At 50.6% G+C, this 12,770-nt stretch overlaps 1 protein-coding gene across 3 annotated transcripts in view; it reads left to right on the forward strand.

The window, feature by feature from the left end:
* Nucleotides 1-7,398: 7,398 nt before the first annotated feature.
* Nucleotides 7,399-12,770, forward strand: part of CDIP1 (cell death inducing p53 target 1) — a 30,315-nt gene continuing 24,943 nt past the window's right edge. Inside the window, exon 1 of one of the 3 annotated variants that reach the window (XM_050774554.1) lies at nucleotides 7,399-7,482. The gene's annotated coding sequence lies outside the window, so the exon portion shown is untranslated. Of the gene's footprint in view, nucleotides 7,567-7,703; nucleotides 7,848-12,770 lie in introns of those variants that run through there. The other 2 variants (XM_050774555.1, XM_050774556.1) reach the window with 2 other exon arrangements.

Here is a 12,770-nt window from a genome sequence, read left to right on the forward strand (position 1 = left end):
TCCAGCCTGGGCAACACAGTGAGACCCTGTGTCTTAAAAAAAGATAAAAAAAAAAAAGAAAGAGGCTGGGCATGGTGGCTCATGCCTGTAATTCCAGCACTCTGGGAGGCCGAGGTGGGCGGATCATGAGGTCAGGAGTTTGAGATCAGCCTAGTCAACATGGTGAAACCGTGTCTCTACTAAAAATACAAACATTAGCTGGGCATGGTAGTGTGCGCCTGTAATCCCAGCTACTCAGGAAGCTGAGGCAGGAGAATCACTTGAACCTGGGAAGCGGAAGCTGTGGTGAGCCGAGATTGCGCCATTGCACTCCAGCCTGGGCAACAGAGCGAGATTCTGTATCAAAAAAAACGAAAGAAAAAGAGAAAAAGAAAACTAGAGCTGGACAGTAGTTAAAGGTGTAAAAACAGATTTTATTCAGGACTACTGCAATAGGGGAAAAGAGACCTCAGTACAGAAATGGCTCAACTCCGAATACAACAAGAGAAAACAGAGACTGATAGCCAAGCAGTGGGAGGTGGGTGCTGTTGGTGGATGGAAAGTTACTAAGAGAGTAGGGTAATTCTTTGCTAAATTGAGTCTAACAAGAGTCTTGCTGAGGGCAGGTCAGGGTGATCAAATATCACCTGGAGGATGATGGGGGTTGTGAAATTTGGTCAGATATGCAGGGGCGATTCTGGCTAAATCAATTCAACAGAATTCTTGCTGAAACTGAGCACCCTGGCTGGGTGCAGCAGCTCACGCCTGTAATCCCAGCACTTTGGGAGGCCGGGGCATGACAATCGCTTGAGCTCAGGAGGTTGAGAGCAGCTTGGGCAATAAGCAAATTAAAAAAAAAGAAACAGCTGGTTATGGTTGCATGCACCTGTAGTTCCAGCTACCTGGGAGGCTGAGACAGGAGGATCACTTGAGCTCAGGAGCTTTGAGGCTGCATTGAGCTATGATCGTGCCATTGCAGCCTGGGTGACAGAACAGACCCTGTCCCTAAACAAACAATTGGGTGACACAAAGACAGACACAGAAGTCCAAAAGTTGAGGTCTGGTTGGGGAGAGGATTCCGAGGAGCACCCAACTAATGTCTGGTCATGGAGAGCCTCTGTCAGTTGTTTTCACTTTTTGGCTATTATGAATATAAACATCCATGCTATGATATGAATACCTGCTAGGCATATTTGCGTACTATACAGGTTTTCATGTGGCTGTGTGTTTTCATTTATCTCGAGTGCAATCCTAGGAGTGGGACTGCTGGGTCACGCAGCGGCTCTATGTTCAACCTTTCGAGGAATGCCGCCTTTCTGTGTGCACGCACACTTCAGTCGTCTCATCTAGTCCCCAGTTCCTGTCAACAGCAGGTGGGAGACGACAATTTCATTTTTGTAGGTGAGGGAGCTGAGGCCCAGAGCACTTAAAGGCTAACAAATACTCCCAGCTGCCATTGGTCTGAGGGCTGGCTGTGTGCCAGGCACTATGAGCAGAGACCTAAATGCATTCAGCCATCCCATCCTTGCAACAGCCCCATGAAATTGGTATTAGGTTTACCCCCATTTGGTAGTTAGAACAATTACATATACCTATTTTTCAGATAGGGTCGGGCTCTGTCACCCAGGCTGGAGTGCAGCGGTGTGGTCACCAGGCTCATTGCAACTCCTGCCTCCCGCTCTTAAGCGATCCTCCCACCTCAGTCTCTGGAGTAACTGGGACCACAGGCACGCACACCACACCCAGCTAATATTTTTGTATTTTTTGTGGATACGGGGTTTCACCATGTTGCCCAGGTTGGTCTGCCTGTGCTCAAGTGATCTGCCTGCCTTGGCCTGTGGCCAAGAACTTGGCCTCCCAAAGTTCTTGGATTACAGGAGTGAGCCATTGTGTCCAGCCAGAAAAATGAAATATTTTGGAGAGGGCGTGAAGTGGTGTGGCCTAAGACTTGAACCCAGTTCCAGCTCACTACATTTCTGGCTCTCACTGGCTCTCAAACCCTCCATTACTCCGTGGGCTCCAGAGATCGGCAAGTTTTCACCCGGTGCCTAGCATGGTAAGGTTCACGTTGACTGTTCTACTTGACTTTTACTGCATGGGACACTTGGGACCACCACTTTACCTACCCTAGGCCCTCCCCGTTCTGTGACCCTCTTCTCAGTTTCCACAGGTCCTTCCTCTGGATCTATCCTAGAGCTCCTTCCCTTCCCAATGAGTCCTCCTGTCTCAAATTTCCACCCCCTCCACACTGTCAGAATGATTTGTCTAAAACATGAATCCTGGCTGGGCACGGTGGCTCACACCTGTAATCCCAGCACTTTGGGAGGCCTAGGTAGGAGGATCACTTGAAGTCAGGAATTCAAGACCAGCCTGGCCAATGTGGCAAAACCCTGTCTCTACTAAAAATACAAAAATTAGCCAGTTGTGATGGTGCGTGCCTGTAATTCCAACTACTTGGGAGGCTGAGGTAGAAGAATCGCTTGCCAAGAGGCAGAGGCTGCAGTGAGCCAAGATCGCGCCACTGCAATCTCTGTCTCAAAATAAAATAAAAATAAAAAAATAAAAACAAACATAAAAAAAATAAAACACAGATCACGGCTGGGTATGGTGGCTCACGCCTGCAATCCCAGCACTTCGGGTGGCCAAAGTGAGAGGATCACTTCAGTCCAGGAGTTCAAGACCAGCCTGGCAATCTAGTGAGACCCTGTCTCTATTTTAATATAAATAAATAAATAAAAATAAAACATGAATCCAGTCATATCACTCAGCCCAAAATTCTCAACATTACATCACCCACTACCTACCCAATAGGATACAGTCTAAATTCCATAGACTGGTCTATAAGGCCCTCATCTTTCCTCACCCTCTGCCCTCCTCTTTCCTATCCTACCATCCAGCTGTATAGAACTGCTTGCATGTCCCCACACACTCTGCATTTCATTTCTCTGCAACTTTGCATTGGCAGATCTCATTGCTTGGAGTGCCCTTCCCTGCTTCTTTCACCTGGGGAATCCTACACGTCCTTCAAGTCCCAACTTAGATGTCCTCCTCTCTGAAGCCTTCCTTGTTCGGGCACTCCCTCTCCTGAACTCTCAAAGCACTCTGTTTTGACATCTTGAACATAAGCTACTATGTGAGTCTCCTGTGCTGGACTGTGTGCGCTTTGAGGATGGAGATTGGGCTTTATTCTATTTTGTGTATTTCCAGGCCTAGAACAGGACCTTGCTTGGTCAAATGAGTAAATGAATAAATATTCTAGATTTGTGCTGTCCAATACAGTAGCCACAAGCCACATGTGGCTACTGAGCCCCTGAAATGTGACTGCTCCAAATTGAGATGTCCTGTAAAGTACACACTGTATTTCAAAAACTTAGTGTGAAAAAAGAGTAAAATATATCATCCATAATTTTTTTTTTTTTTTGAGACAAAGTTTCACTCGTCGCCCAGGTTGGAGAGCAGTGGTATGATCTTGGCTCACTGCAACCTCCACCTCCCGGTTCAAGCGATTCTCCTGCCTCAGCCTCCCGACTAGCTGGGATTACAGGCACGTGCCACCATGTCAAGCTAATTTTTTGTATTTTTAGTAGGGACAGGGTTTCACTATGTTGGCCAGGCTGGTCTTGAACTCCTGACATCAGGTGATCCGCCGGCCTCGGCCTCCCAAAGTGCTGGGATTACAGGCGTCAGCCACTGCACCTGGCTGATAATTTTTTATGTTGACTATTCAAACAATATTTTGCATATATTGAGTTAAATTTATTACTAAAATTAATTTCACCTGTCTCTTTCTATACTTTTAATGTGGTTACTGGGAAATTATTTTTAAATTTTTATTTATTTTTGTTTTAGAGACTGAGTCTCACTCTGTTGCTCAGGCTGGAGTGCAGTGGCACAATTCTTGCTCACTGCAGTCTCAAACGCCTGGGCTCAAGTGATCCTCCTGCCTTAGCCTCCCAAGTAGGTGGGACTATGGGAGTGAACCACCACAGCTGGCTAATTTTCTAATTTTATAAATTTTTTTGTAGAGATGGGAGACTCACTATGTTGCTCAGGCTGGTCTCAAACTCTTGAACTCCACCTCCCAAAATGTTGGGATTACAGGTGTGAGCCACAGTGCCCAGCCTGGACATTTCTGAATGACATGTGTGCTGGTCTCCCAGCCTTCTATTTGCCTCTCTTGGTTTAAACCATTCTGCACACCGTAATCAGATGATCCTGTGAAATGTCAGTCGAATCATATAAGTTGCCACAGACACTGAATTAAGCAAATATTGAACCACTGCTTCTGGGGGAACAACCTAGGTTCCTGTGAGCCTGTGGACACAACATTTTTGTCAACCAATCAATACATAACCTTGTTTTCTGGATGTTTGTGTTTAAAGGCAACTTAGTTAATATATATTGTTGATTCAGGGCAATTGAACTCAGTTGCCTGCACCAAGCTAACTGAGCACAGCTGTTCTCTCTGTAACGCACATCACCACCTTCTCGCACTTAGGAATGCTGGACAGCACTTCTGCACAACACTGAGGGACATTTTAAACGGCAGAATCACCAACAAAAAGCGTAAAAATGAGAAAAAGATGACACTAAATAGACCAAAAAGGAGACCTGTAGGCAGCGCTGCCCTGTCATTTTTAGAGACAGGGTCTCGCTCTGTTGCCCAGGCTGGAGTGCAGTGGCACAATCCCAGCTCACAGCAGCCCTGACCTGCTGGGTTGAAGTGATTCTCCCACCTCAGCCTCCAGAGTGGCTGGGACGGAAGGCGAGTGCCACCATGCCAGGCCAGTGTTGCCTTATTTGACCTCGGCGGAGAACGTGCAGGATCGTTATGTCCACGAATGAATGAGAAAGCACCACAAGTATTGATTTTGGGATTAGAAATAAATGTTAGTGAGTAGGCAAATTTGCAAACACAAAACCCGTAAATAATGAAGATTGATTGTAACTCTACTGCTTAAAACTCTTCGAGGACTTTAAATTCCACTTGCAATAGAATCCAAACTCCAGCCAGGTACGGTGGCTTATGCCTGTAGTCCCAGCTACTCGGGAGGCTGAGGCGGGAGGACTGCTGGAGCCTAGGAGTTCACAGTCATAGTGACTTATGATCATGCCACTGTACTCCAGCCTGGGTGTCAGATCAAGATCCCATCTCAAAAAAGGAAAGAAGAATCCAGAGTTTTGTTTTCTTTTGAGACAGTCTTGCTCTGTTTCCCAGGCTGGAGCCAAGTGGTGTGATCTTGGCTCACTGCAACTTCTGCCTCCTAGGTTCAAGCAATTCTCCTGCCTCAGCCTCCCAAGTAGCTGGGATTACAGGCACGTGGGCCCGGCTAATTTTTGTATTTTTAATAGAGACGGGGTTTCACCATGTTGGCGAGGCTGGTCTCGAACTCCTGACCTCAAGTGATCCGCCTGCCTTGGCCTCCCAAAGTGCTGGGATTACAGGCGTGCGCCACCATGCCTGGCCAGAGTTCTTAAAATGACCTACAAATCTCAACATGATTTGGATCTAGCCTGCCCCACTGACATCCTCACCTTGCTGACTCTCTCACCCAAGGCAATCTCTCCTTCTGGAATGCCCTTCCAGAATAGAATGTCTTTTCAATTTCATGCCTCTGCCTCAGCATCACCTTCTCTGAGAGGCCTTTTCTAACCTCGCTGTCTAGAGGCCCCACCCTGTAACTCTCTTAGGGAATCCCTTCCTCTCCTTCACAGTCCTGGGCATTTTGTGGTTTCCTTGTATACTGTCTGTAAGAAAGGAAGTGCCTGAGCAAGTAGCCACCCAGTGGGTTCATCTTCCTGGCTGCCCAGATAGAGCCAACGTATCAAGACAGGGGAACTGCAACAGAGAGTTAGTTTAATCCACACAGAGCTTCCTGAATGGGAGACCAAAGTTTTATTACTGAAATCAGTCTCTCTGAAAATTCAGAGCCTAGAGTTTTTAAAGGGTAATTTGGCAGATAAGCTGCCAAGGAGCAGGGAGTGCTGATTGGTGGGGTGGGAGATGAAATCACAGGGTGTTGAAGGATGCAAGAACTGGTTGAGTCAGATTATAGGTCTGGGTGGCCTTGGCTGGTGCATCAGAATGCAGGGTCAGAAAAATACCTAAGAGTACCAATCTTAGGTTTTACAATAGTGATATTACACCTAGGATCAACTGGGGAGTTTTAGAATCTTGTGGCCTCTGGGTGCATGACTCCTAAACCATAATTTCTTTCTTTCTTTTCTTTTTTATTTTTTTGAGATGGAGTCTCAGTCTGTCGCTCAGGCTGGAGTGCAGAGGCATAATCTCAGCTCACTGCTACCTCCGTCTCCTGGATTCAAGCAATTCTTGGGCTTCAGTCTCCCTAGTCGTTGGGATTACAGGTGCGTGCCACCATACCCAGCTAATTTTTGTTTTTTTTTTTTTTTTTTTTTGAGACGGAGTCTCACGCTGTTGCCCAGGCTGGAGTACAGTGGCGCGATCTCGGCTCACTGCAAGCTCCGCCTCCCGGGTTCACGCCATTCTCCTGCCTCAGCCTCCTGAGTAGCTGGGACTACAGGCGCCCGCCACCGCGCCCGGCTAATTTTTTGTATTTTTAGTAGAGACGGGGTTTCACTGTGGTCTCGATCTCCTGACCTTGTGATCCGCCCGCCTCGGCCTCCCAAAGTGCTGGGATTACAGGCTTGAGCCACCGCGCCCGGCCTAATTTTTGTATTTTTAAATAGAGACAGGGTTTTACCATGTTGGCCAGGCTGGTCTCCAACTCCTGACCTCAAGTGATTCACCTGTGTCAGCCTTCCAAAGTGCTGGGATTACAGGTGTGAGCCACTGAGCTGGGCCCTAAACCATAATTTCTAACTTTGTAGCTAATGTTAGTCTTACAAAGGAAACCTGGTTCTCAGGCAAGAAGGGGGTTTGTTTTGGGAAAGGGCTGTTACTTTGTTTCAATATTAAACTATAAACTAAGTTGCTCCCAAAGTTAGTTCCGCCTATGCCTAGGAATGTACAACGACAACCTGGAGGTTAGAGGCAAAATGGAGTGGGTTAGCTCAGCTCTCTTTCACTGTCATATTTTTACGTTGTAATTTTTGCAAAGGCAGTTTCAAGCGCAGAGACAGTGACTGTGTGGTTCAAGGTTTTATGTAATGCACCTCCCAAACTCAATAAATATTAGTCGCATAAAGGAAAAACATGCAGCCCTGGAGGAAGATGCCCTGTTGCTGGCATGGGTGAAGAAGAGGCACTCACAGGGAGGGTTCTTTCCCTGTTCGCCAGCCTCGTATACACTGGGCAAACAGGCCCCGAACATCCCACGTGCTCAGTCCCTGCTCCACGCCAAATCGCCTTCCCTCCCACTGACGTAACCACGGCGCATCACGTGCCTCCCGAGACCCCGCCCCCCGCCGTGACGCCCAGGGCCTCGGCCCTGGTCCAAAGTCTACCCGCCTCCTTGTGACAGAAGTGCGACCGCCAGCTGCCGAGGCGTTCGGTCCTGCCGCTGCCCCAGGGCTGCGGGGACGGTGAGTCGCCGGGACGCATTCGGAGACGGCTTCACGGGGGAGCCCTCCTCCCCGGGGTAACGGTCTGGGCGCCGAGCCCCTCAGGTCGGGGCGTGACCTCGGATTGTGGCGACCCCTCCCCGTCCCAGCCCGTGGCGCCTGCGCGGTGCATGCTGGGCACCGTAGTCCCTAGTATCAGAGCGCGCTGGGGGTCGACCGGGCGGACTACAAGTCCTAGAAGCCTCTGGGCGGTGGGGCTAGGCCGGGGGGGGGTTCATTGTGCGCGCAAAGCCCCGCGGGGCTGAGGGTCTTGTACTCTCCCGGCTCCTGTCGGGACCCAGGCACCTTTCAGCGTTCGGCCGGCTTCGGGCACCGGGCTTCTGGAGGTAAAGCAGGGCCGGCGGTTGGGGCGCGGCATGGCGGGGCCCGTCCTCTCCTCGGGGCGCTGCCGAGACCTAGCGCGGCCCTGGGGGTGTCGAAGACGCTGCGGTGGCTGGGCCGGGCGGGCGCCCCGCTATGTGCCGCGGGGTTGTGCGCCTGGAATGGCAGCCTGCTCGCCCGCACGGTTTTCTGTCAGAGAAGGTTGTGGAAATTGCCATCTCCGTCTTGCAGTGCGAGACGCGGAGAAGAGGGGCGGGAGTTGTTTTCTCAAGGAAAGGGGGTCGGGGAGGAGCCCCGTGGCGGAGCCAGCCCCTGCCGAGCCCAGCGGGTGACCTTGGCCGTCCCGGAGCCCAGCAGCGTCCTGCACCCGCGCCGGGCTTGCCGACGTGTGGAGTCGGGATGTGGCGCTCGGCCGCGCATCCCTGGCGGAGATGGCGACGGCCTGGCCTGGGTTTGGGCTAGGAGTCGCGCCTTCGAGGACCTTGGCTTAGCGAGTTCCTGGGGGGCTTCTCAACAGGTGTTAGGTGAGATGGGGCGAGCGGCTGTGAGTTCCTGCAAAGGTGGGTTCAAGATCTTCTGCGTCAGAACCACCGGGGGCTCTTGGGAAACGGGCAGATTCCTGGGCCCCACCCCAGGTGTTGCGATTCTGTAGTTCCGGCGCGCGGCCCGGGAATCTGCATTTAGTAAGCTCCCCAGATCATTCCCGGGCGCAGCTGGGGCTGAGAACCTGTCCCAGTGAGGAGGATGGCGGGCCCGGGACGGGGACGTTCCGTAGCGTTTCTCCCAGTTTCTTCTGTATTCTGGAGCCTGATGCTGGGCAGGGCGGTGCCTGGGCAGGTGACTGCTCTCCTGGGTTCTTTGCTGCTTCCCTTGGGGCGGATCTAGGTAGAACTGGGTGGAGGGAGGCGTGCCAGCTCTGCCTTGCCTTCTGCCCTTAATCGGAAAGGTTATGCCCAGTCATTTGCCAGTGTCAGAAGACTCTCCCTGTACACATTCATTTATGAAAACCGTGAAACATATAAAAGTTGTGAACACCCACAGACCACCCCCTAGAATGTAAGAATTAACATTTTATTGTATTTCATCACATATCCGTCCACCCAGTAGTCCCTCTTGTTTTTTGTGTCAAAGTAAGTTGCAGATATCAGTGCCTTTCCCTCCCAAATAAGCATGCATATCATTAATTAGAGTCTTAGAATTGTTTATTGGGTTTGACTTCTTTATCTTCCGAATGGTTTTTACCTTAATGGAAGCCCTGGGTATTTAGAAACCCTTCTCTCACCCTTGAGAATTTGAAGGAGTTTGGAGGTTTTCCACAGGATGGGAGGACCAGGGAAGAGCTTTACAGGTTCTCTTACAAGGATTCATTTATTTATTTAAAGCCAGGGTCTTGTTCTGTGTCCCAGGCTAGAGTGCAGCGGTGCTGTCACATTCACTGCATCCTGGAACTCCTGGGCTCCAGCGATCCTCCTGAGTACCTGGAACTACAGGCATGTGCCACCATGCCCGACTAATTTTTTATTTTTTTGTAGAGATGGCGTGTCATTATTTTTCCCAGCTGGTCTCTAACTCCTGGGCTCAGGTGATCCTCTCGCCTCACCCTCCCAAAGTTGCTGGGATTACAGGCAGGAGCTACCGTGCCCGACTTCTTACAAAGATTTAAGAGCAGCTAGCCATGGTTCTAGAATCACCATAAGAGCAGAACATTGACTGTGTGATGTAAAGTAATACTTCAGGGAACAAAATTGTTTTGAGAAGTAGCTAACGGAATGCGTCCCAAAGGCCAGCTTGCCCCAGCAGATCACGTTGGCAGTAATTGAAGCTAGTCATCAGCTTGCAGCTCTGTGTCGGCTCCTTACACTGTAAGCTTGTCCACGTTGAACCTACCAGTTCAGTGTGTGTTTTCTAAGCTCTAGGAGAACTGGGCTGTGTAGTGCAATTGAGCTCATGGTGTTGATGGACTGGAGGCCATGGCTTTGAGACCCTTGGGCCCAGGTACTTTGTTCCTTAGCCACAAATGCCAGCCCTTAACCCTACTCAGCTGCCTGAGTGGGAGAGAAAAGAGACGCACTGTGCAAATTTGTCTCCACTTTGAGGAATGTGGTTCCAAGGGCAAGGACATGTTTTTACTCATAGAGGACATGGAAATGTGGCGGTTAAAGTTGTGGTATTTTATAGCATGTCACTGTCCTGTAGGTGGAGGAAGTGCTGGTGAGAAGGTGGCAGGCAGGGAGAGCTCTGCAGAGGACCTTGGTGCTCCATGGGGAGGATGGAGAGAGCGAGCCAGGCTGGCACTGGTGACAGGAGGTTCCCTTTCCCCCACGAGGGGACTTGGAAATAGATTACTCAAAATGGAAATGTGCTCCTTTCTAGGATCCCACAAAAAATTTGTTTCTGTCTCTGCCTAGTCAGGAGTCCCCCAGCCACAGTCTCTGTGGGAGGTGGTAGAGGCTACCTTGCAACACAGTGCAGCAGAGGTGGGGGTGCCTAGGGCCTGTGCCAGAACCTCCCCATGCCCAGAGGGCTGTCCACTCTGGGAGACACTGATTTGGCGGCTCCTGTGGGCCTGATGGCCCCGGTCACCACTTCTCCTACTCTTTGAGTCATCAGGTAGTGGTCTGGTGACAGTGGTGGTGTCCTGGGACCAGGGCTGCCTGGATGTGGAGACCTCTCCGTCACATTGAAGCTGTGTGACAGACAGGCCTTGCTCGCCGCATCTGTGTTAGGTGAAGAGCAGCACCCAGGCCACAGGAAGGCCTGCATCTGCTGTTAGTGCTGAAGAAATGAAGGTCCCCTGATGGCAGACAAAGCAAAACCAATACAAAGACTGCAGTGCAGGGTGACAGGGTCCAGCAGCATTCTGATTCTTCCCTTGAAAGTAGTTGTGATGCATTTTTGATAATACTGTATCATTTTTCCAGAAAACATTTCTTGTCACCTTTTCAGTGCTCCTGATTTGTGGGTGAGACCTGGCTTGGTCTGTACATTGATCTAATACCATCGATTCTTACTGCAAGGAGGTGTAACGGGGTTCAGTGAACACTGGGGGTCTTCCTGAGATGTAATTGTTCAATCAGTGCTAATTAAGTCTCAATTTAGATCTAGTCCCAGTGTCTGGGTATTTCCCCCAAGAAGGAAAAGAGAACAAGGCAGGTGGAAGTAGGTACAGAAGGGTGCGAGAGTTGCCTTGGGAGGGTTTAGGGAGAATTCCAACCCATATTACTTCAGGAAGAAAGTGAGCTTGGTTGTCGCAATTCTGATTAACATGCAGGCCGGGTGCCGTGGCTCACGCCTGTAATCCCAATACTTTGGGAGGCCAATGGGGGTGGATCACCTGAGGTTGGGAGTTTGAGACCAGCCTGACCAACATGGAGAATCCCTGTCTCTCCTAAAAATACAAAATTAGCCGGGCATGGTGGTGCATGCCTGTAATCCCAGCTACTCCGGAGGCTGAGGCAGGAGAATCACTTGAACCTGGCAGGTGGAGGTTACAGTGAGCCGAGATTGCGCCACTGTACTCCAGCCTGGGTGACAGAGTAAGACTCTATCTGAAAAAACCAAACAAAACCCAAAAAAAACCAAAACAAAACATGCAAACAGCAGCCTCACAGGCTGGGGAAGCAGGAGGAAATGGGGTTCTTTGCAGAGTACGGCCCTGTGAACATGCTTTGTTCTCACCTGTCAGCCAGGGAGGTGGCAGCACTGCAGGACTTGGCCAGCTGAGGCAGCAGCCAGAGTGTCTAAGTGACTTGCCCATGGTTGCCAAATAATGGCAGAGAAGGGCCCACGGCTGGCCCTGAAACAGCAGGGGTGGCGCGAGAGCAGCTGCGGGAGACGTGGGCTCTCCCAGCCCCATTGTGATCATTGCGTCACGAAGTTGACTAGAATTCAAGAAATGGTGTTTTTTCCTGCCTGGATTTTTGGCTGTGAACATAAGTACTTGCCTGAGGAGGCAGTAGAGTCCATTTCGGCTGCGGCTGTGTTTTTGCCCTGGGCAGTGGCCTTTGGGTTAAGAATGGCACAGGAGGGGTTGGGTGCGGTGGCTCATGCCTGTAATGCCAGCACTTTGTGAGGCCGAGGTGGGTGGATCATTTGAGGTCAGGAGTTCGAGACCAGCCTGGCCAACATGGTAAAACCCTGTCTCTATTTAAAAATACAAAAATTAGCTGGGTATGGTGGCACGCATCTGTAATCCCAGCTACTCAGGAGACTGAGACAGGGGAATTGCTTGAACCCGGGAGTTGGGGGTTGTAGTGAGCCAAGATCGCACCACTGGACTTCAGCCTGGGTGACAGAGTGAGAGACTGTCTCAAAACAAACAAAAAAGAATGGCACAGGAGGTCCACTTAGGTTAACCCCAAACCTCTGCACTCATTTCTTCAACACACATGGACCAGGTGCCAAGCAGAGCCCAACGATACAAGTGGGAGAGTCCCAGGATTCTTGAGGGGAGATAAGACAAGGGACGGAGAATCCCCTGGCAGGGAAATCCTCAGGAAGGACCCACGTTTATGGGGAAGTGGGGTGTGGGCGTGTTTGGAGGCCAGGGAAAGAGTACAGGGGTGGGCTTGGGAAGGGTGGGGGCACGAGATCGTTTGGAGGAGTGTGAGTTATGATCCGGTGGGGTCATGATAGATCTGGGATATGGTCCAAGTCCAGACTCTTCCCTGTCACCCTTAACTGTTAGATGAGATAGTGGATCTGAGGGCCCTTGAACCATGGAGTTAGTAGGACTTGCTGACTGGTCATGGTTTAAGGGGACGAGAAAGGTCTGGAGCGCCTCTCAGCTATCCAGCTTGGCAATGGGAGTGAAGTGAACAGAAGGGTCCGCTGGCTGGAGAGCAGAGTTCCTGCCTGGAGCAGCAGCCAAGCTGTGGCCCATCCACCCACTCACCCATGTTTCACAGGCTGCCTGGTGCCCTGGAGAA

The sequence above is a fragment of the Macaca thibetana genome, chromosome 20 (genome assembly GCF_024542745.1).
Source record: "Macaca thibetana thibetana isolate TM-01 chromosome 20, ASM2454274v1, whole genome shotgun sequence".
Classification (NCBI taxonomy): domain Eukaryota; kingdom Metazoa; phylum Chordata; class Mammalia; order Primates; family Cercopithecidae; genus Macaca; species Macaca thibetana.